Genomic DNA, 6,654 nt, shown 5'->3' on the forward strand with positions numbered 1-6,654 from the left:
TCGTTCTCGCAGTAGCATCTTTCACTCTATAAAGAGCAGCCGTCACTTTAGTTTTTATTTCCTAAATCAATAGTACAAATGAGAAGAAGCAGCTTTGTAATCAATCTGATCAGAGAATTCTGCTCGTTTCTCTCAGGACCGATCGATCATTTTTTAAAATTCTTGATTCCCGGGTAAAATGTGTATTCAGTGAAGACAGATTGTGACATTACCGAGACTGATAAGTTGTCTTTACAAGGTTCTGTGTAGAAGATGATGGCGGAGAGGCAGAGCTCATCCCTCTACACAGAACCTTGTAAAGACAACTGATCAGTCTCAGTAATGTCACACTCCGTCTTCACTGAATACACATTTTACCTGGGAATCAAGAATTTTAAAAAATGATCGATCAGTCCTGAGAGAGACCAGCAGGATTCTCTGATCAGATGGATTACAAAGCTGATTCTTCTCATTTGTACTATTAACATAGTAACATAGTTTTGAAGGCTGAAGGAAGACCTTATGTCCCTCTAGTTCAGCCTATTTTTAGTGCAGCTGTTCTGCATTGTTGATCCTGGGGAAGGCAAAAAACCCACAGAGTAGAAGCCAATTTTCTCCATAGGGAAAAAAATTCCTTCCCCCTACGCTGGGTCAACCATCTACCTATAATATTCTGTTATTCGTAACCTTCTATACTGTTACAAGAAAAGCATCCATTCCTTTCTTAAATTCATTCAGCGAGTTGGCCATCACCACTTCCTCAGGAAGAGAATTCCAGAGCCTCACTGCTCTTACCGTGAAGAACCCTCTTCTATGCTGGTGCAGAAATTGTCTTTCCTCCAAACGAAGAGAATGCCCCCTTGTTCTTGTCACAGTCCTTGGTACAAACAGTTCATTGGAGAGATTTAGGAAATAAAAACGAAAATGACGGCTGCTCTTTAAATAAAGCTGCTTTTGACATTTCCTGGTATTTAGCTGTGATACAACTTTATTGATAGTCCTGTGTGGATTACATGCGTTTTTGATAACGTTCCATCATGGAACTGCTCTAACCGCATGGGCGTGATTATTATTTTTTTTTATATTTTTTTTTTTTTTTTTTTTTTTTTTTATTTGCGGAGCTTCTGCATCTAATGCAAGTCTATGGGAAAAATCCACACATAAAACTTTGTGCCCACAAACTGACACGTTGCAAATATGAAAACCTTCACCGCAGTTCAATTTACGCGAAGTGTTAAAAATAATTTAAAAAAAACAGCGGGCATGAGATCTAAAGAAATCCCATCCACTCTGCCGGAACTGTAAAACGCTGCGTTTTTAATGCCACCATAATGCACAGCGTCATATTTGTCACGGGCTCGCGGGGATTATTTTTATCATGATTTTATGTAATTGCAAAGTGCTTGTGGCTACAAAGCTTCACAATTTACTTATTAAAAGTCCTCTGTTCTCAAGTGCAGAGGGCGTTTTCATTTTATTGATTGTCTTGGTTACTGGCCTCCTTTTTGCAGTCTGTCAGCGGTGGACAGTCTCCTAGGCATGTTGAGGAACAACCCCTTTTAGTCGCCTGAGGAACCTGGTTCAGTAGAAGTTCCGGGTGTTTGAATGTCTAAGGGCTCATACTCGCATGCGAGAAACTCAGACAAGTGTCGCACTTCAGTACCCGGCACTCAGATCGGAGCGTTCAGCTGCATGTATTTCTATGCAGCCAAACGCTCCGATCCGAGTGCCGGGTATTGAAGTGCGAGACTTGTCCGAGTTTCTCGCATGTGAGTATGAGCCCTAAGGTAAGTTCTCATGATGAGCTTTTGGAGAGTATTTGATGCTGTGCGTTTTTCACTGCTGAAAAAAAAAAAAAATGCAGCATATTACAGTTCCAGTAATATGGGTGTATATAATCTGCAACATGTCAATTTCTTTGCGGGTATTCTGAGTGTTGTGTAAATTTTTCCAAAAGACTTTAAATGCACAAAATCCACAGGTAACAAAATACATATGCATTTTTAGTACGCTTCCTCTGGAAGCCTGCTTAAAAAAAAAAAAAAAAATGTATGCAAATCCGCACATGACTGACAATAGTTTTTTTTTTTTTTTGTCAAAGCCAAATAGTGTGTTTTAAATTACTACATAAATGTTGTGGTGTTTTGTTTTGTTTTTTTGTTTTTTTTTTTTTTTACTAATAGGTTCACAGAATCTCCAACATCAAATTCTCATTTTGGGAACGTAGCCTCAGGGGCTATATGTGCATGGTTTGTTTTTGTCTTTCCTGCAGAAAAATCTGCTGAAAAAGACTTGTTTGCAGGAAAAACACTGCATAAACTTAAATAAAAAGCTTGAAATTTCAGAAGTCATTTTGCTGGCACCATGAAACACTGGAATTTTTTTTCTCTTTTTGTGGTGGGGGAAGTTGCAAAAATGCAACCTAAAGGAGGGAAAAATACAAAAACATGGTGGCCTCCGGGTCTTGTTCACATATGCTACATCAGAAGCATGTCGTTGGTCAGCCATTGTTCGGTCCAATCTCGGCTCAAAATGACATATTCTGACCAGTTATCGGAATGATCACAGCCCCCGTTGTCTTACATTCCAGTTTTTTGGACCGGCTTGCAGATTAGTAGGAAATATTATAGATGACTTGATATTGCTTATTGTAACCCTGTTGCAACTTACATTGCAAAAAGTTCTGCTGTATTACCAGTTGTAGCACAGTTCATGTGATTTATATATAAATATTCTGTATAATATCCTGTGTGTTTAGACCATTATTGTAGACATGAACCTTTTTACTGGTTAAGGCTAGTTTCACACTAGCGTTTATGAGCGCAGCGACGGCCTGCGCACGGCCACCGCTAAGCCCCGCCCCCTGCCGCGCCTCCGCCGGTAGCTCCGCCTACCGACGCATGACGCTGCATGCGCCCTGCGTCCCCTATCTTTATCACTGGGGAGCAGGCCGTGCGCAGCATGCGTTTGGCGGCGCATGCGTCCTTTTGACGGTGCGCCGACCTGCGCCAAACGCAACCTGCTGCAGTTTGGTTGCGCCGGCGCACCGTCAAAAAGGCGCATGCGCCGCCAAACGCATGCTGCGCACAGCCTGCGCCCCCAGTGATAAAGATAGGGGATGCAGCGTCATGCGCCGGTAGGCGGAGCTACCGATGGGGCGGGGCTTAGCGGCGGCCGTGCGCAGGCCGTCGCTGCGCTCATAAACGCTAGTGTGAAACTATCCTTATATGCATTATCTGTAAAAAGCAAATCAAGACAGCAAAGATTGAGACAGAGAGACTCATTGTCAGAGAAAGTAAAAATAATCCCAAAATATTCTTTAACTACATAAATAGTAAGAAGTTAAAAAATGATAGTGTTGGCCCCCTTAAAAAACAGTCTGGGTGAAATGGTGGATGAGGAAAAAGCCAATATGCTAAATGACTTTTTTTCAACAGTATTTACACAAGAAAATCCCATGACAGATAACGTGATCAGGGATAAAAATTCTCCATTAAATGTCACCTGCTTAACCCAGCAGGAAGTACGGCGGCGTCTAAAAATCACTAGAATTGACAAATCCCTGGGCCCGGATGGGATACACCCCCGAGTACTGCAGGAATTAAGCACAGTCATAGATAGACCATTATTTTTAGTCTTTAAAGATTCCATAATAACAGGGTCTGTACCACAGGACTGACATATAGCAAATGTGGTGCCAATATTCAAAAAGGGGACAAAAACTGAACTAGGAAATTATAGGCCAGTAAGTTTAACCTCAACTGTGGGTAAAATCCTGGAGTGTTTTCTAAGAGATACTATACTGGAGTATCTGGAGAAGAATAACCTCATGACCCAATATCAACATGGGTTTACAAGGGACCGTTCCTGTCAGACTAATCTGATAAGCTTTTATGAAGAGGCAAGTTCCGTACTGGACCAAGGGAATGCAGTGGACGTGGTGTACATGGACTTTTCAAAAGCTTTTGCTACGGTGCCACACAAAAGGTTGATACATAAAATGAGAACAATGGGGATAGGGGAAAATGTGTAGGTGGGTTAAGAGCTGGCTCAGGGATAGGAAACAAAGGGTGGTTATTAATGGAGCACACTCGGACTGGGTCACGGTTAGCAGTGGGGTACCACAGGGGTCAGTTTTGGGCCCGCTTCTTTTTAACATTTATTAATGACCTTGTAGGGGGCATAGAGAGTAGAATTTCAATATTTGCAGATGACACGGAACTCTGCAGGGTAATCAATACAGAGGAGGACAATTTTATATTACAGGAGGATTTATGTAAACTAGAAGCTTGGGCTGATAAATGGCAAATGAGCTTTAATGGGGATAAATGTAAGGTCATGCACTTGGGTAGAACGAACAAGATGTATAATTATGTGCTTAATTGTAAAACACTGGGCAAAACTGTCACTGAAAAAGACCTGGGTGGATGACAAACTCACATTTAGTGGCCAGTGTCAGGCAGCTGCTGCAAAGGCAAATAAAATAATGGGATGCATTAAAAGAGGCATAGACGCTCATGAGGAGAACATAATTTTACCTCTATATAAGTCACTAGTGCGACCACACTTAGAATACTGTGTACAGTTCTGGTCTCCGGTGTATAAGAAAGACATAGCTGAACTGGAGCGAGTGCAGAGAAGAGCGACCAAGGTTATTAGGGAACTAGGGGGTCTGCAATACCAAGACAGGTCATTTCTCTTGGGGTTATTTAGTTTGGAGAATCGAAGGCTTAGGGGTGATCTTATTACAATGTATAAATATATGTGGGGACAGTACAAAGACCTTTCTAATGATCTTTTTACTCTTAGACCTGTGATGGGGACAAGGGGGCATCCTCTACGTCTGGAGGAAAGAAGGTTTAAGCATACTCACAGATGCGGATTCTTTACTGTAAGAGCAGTGAGACTATGGAACTCTCTGCCATATGATGTTGTAATGAGTGATTCCCTAATAAAATTTAAGAAGGGACTGGATGCCTTTCTTGAAAAATTATAATATTACAGGGTATATACACTAGTTTCCTTAATATTGCGTTGATCCAGGGAGTTAGTCTGATTGCCGTATGTGGAGTCAGGAAGGAATTTTTTTCCCCAATGTGAAGCTTACTGTTTGCCACATGGGTTTTTATTTTTGCCTTCCTCTGGATCAACATGTTAGGGCAAGTTAGGATAGGATATGGGTTGAACTAGATGGACTTAAAGTCTTCCTTCAACCTTAATAACTATGTTACTATGTATCTGTTTGGGCAATCCCTTCTCAGTGGAAAGATCCCAGAACCACTAGCTGATCTGATAATGGAGGTTTGGTTACTGGGAACCCCCTTCCCTACCTCTTGCAACCACAGATCTCCCTTGAAAAGGACATTTTATATATTGTCTATAAATGTTCAGACAGAAGCGCTCATCTACAGTTTGCAGCCATTATTTGGTATGCGGGTTTTGTGTTTTCATCCCCTTGAAAAGCCATAGGGTGGGGTGATTCGGGTGAGGCGCACAACACTGTTTTGTGTGCCTCAATGAAATACTGCTCTAGTCTGGGACTGGATGTGAAGAAACCAGATTATATCTTAATTACCCGGACGACTATGTTTTGCAAACCAAGAAGAAGGACTTTTTATCTGTATGTTAGATTTAAGTGTTGGTTTCTGGTGGTTCAAGAAAACAGACTTTCGTTTGTAAGTCTGTAATTGTGACCTATAAGCTGATATACCACATAGCATAGTGTGTGTTTATATTTTGTCTATTGAGGTGTGATGATATGCTAATTGGGCACTGTATTCTGGAACCAGTTTGTTGACTTCGAAAGTAGAGAGGGAAAGAATGTGAGTGTGGACTAAAGGACACTGGGTCTGAGATCTCATCACACAAAGCTACCAGTCGGACTTTCTGCAAAACAATCAACGGACGAGAGCCAGGACTGCAGCCAATTCATCATGGCACCATCACGAGGGACACAGATCTATGATTCTATAGGATACAACCTAGGGTTTTTGGCTCCGGTTGGAAGGATACAGATCTGATCCATTGAGCATCACTGAACCATGGAAACGTTTGGAGAAAGACAGGTTTGAGATTCGCTGGTTCCATGGAAAGGTCGGATAAGCCAGGTGGTGACTCTTGTGCCAACTGGCTTTGGACCTTTTATGGACTGTTCTCGGTCATCCCCCTACTCTTGTCATTAACGCTTCTCTGTGTGTATCACAGGTGGAATAGCTACCCTGGGAGCTCTGTATCATCTACCATCATCCTGGCAAGTCAGCGGAAGGGTGAGACCCTGTAATGTGAACCATCTTTGCGTTAATTGCTGGGATTGTTCTGTTTGCTATTGGGTGTTGTGGGACAATAAAGTATTGCCACACTGTTTTACCCTAACCCTGCATTGTCTGTTTAGTGTTGTGCCCACGAGGCGAGAGAATGGGGCGTTCACTGGGATGAGCCCTGGTCCATGCAGTCTTGCTAAGGGCAGCTGGGCCAGCGGATGGGAGCACTCACTGACCCCGGTTCCCCACACTGGAGTAGCATTTTTGACGTAAAACTTGGGCACTTTTGTTGAATTTGACAGGTGGCTGTAATTCCAACTTCAGCGGAGCAAGTTTTCTGACGTAAAAGATTGAATTGGCCCCATAATGTTTTAAATGGCTCCTTTCATTCATTTTGCCACATCTACTGAAAATC

This window comes from Dendrobates tinctorius, unplaced genomic scaffold (genome assembly GCF_039654945.1).
Source record: "Dendrobates tinctorius isolate UK_male_01 unplaced genomic scaffold, ASM3965494v1 ptg000075l, whole genome shotgun sequence".
Taxonomy (NCBI): Eukaryota; Metazoa; Chordata; class Amphibia; order Anura; family Dendrobatidae; genus Dendrobates; species Dendrobates tinctorius.